Below are 421 nucleotides of genomic sequence, written 5' to 3'. Positions count from 1 at the left end.
TTGTCCAATCATGATAGCTTCACGGCCGCCAAAATGGAGCGGGATATACAGGTACGTGTGCGCCTTCATTGTGGCTTCGTCGTACAAGAACAAGTTTTTTTGTAGAATCTGTTTTCATGCTCCTGCGGTGGATGGACTAAATACATATGTTTGCCGAGAAATATCCGCGTGTTTAAAATGAACGCATAAAAATTATTATATTATATAATGATTGACATGGTTTTAGCGCATATTGAGACGTTCGCGATAGGCTATACGTAAGGCTTGCCTGCATTGTTAGAGTTATTATATAGGTTCATTTTACATTATCACATGCACTGATAATTAGTGAATTATTAACCAGCGTCACAAAGTGGCGAATGTCAATAAATGACTGCATGCTATGATTTGTCTGTGTGTGTCTGTGTAAATTATATATATA

This window comes from Priapulus caudatus, unplaced genomic scaffold (assembly GCF_000485595.1).
Source record: "Priapulus caudatus unplaced genomic scaffold, Priapulus_caudatus-5.0.1 Scaffold357, whole genome shotgun sequence".
NCBI lineage: Eukaryota > Metazoa > Priapulida > Priapulimorpha > Priapulimorphida > Priapulidae > Priapulus > Priapulus caudatus.
The sequence above is the reverse complement of the archived record's forward strand: the minus strand, read 5'-3'. Positions refer to the sequence as shown.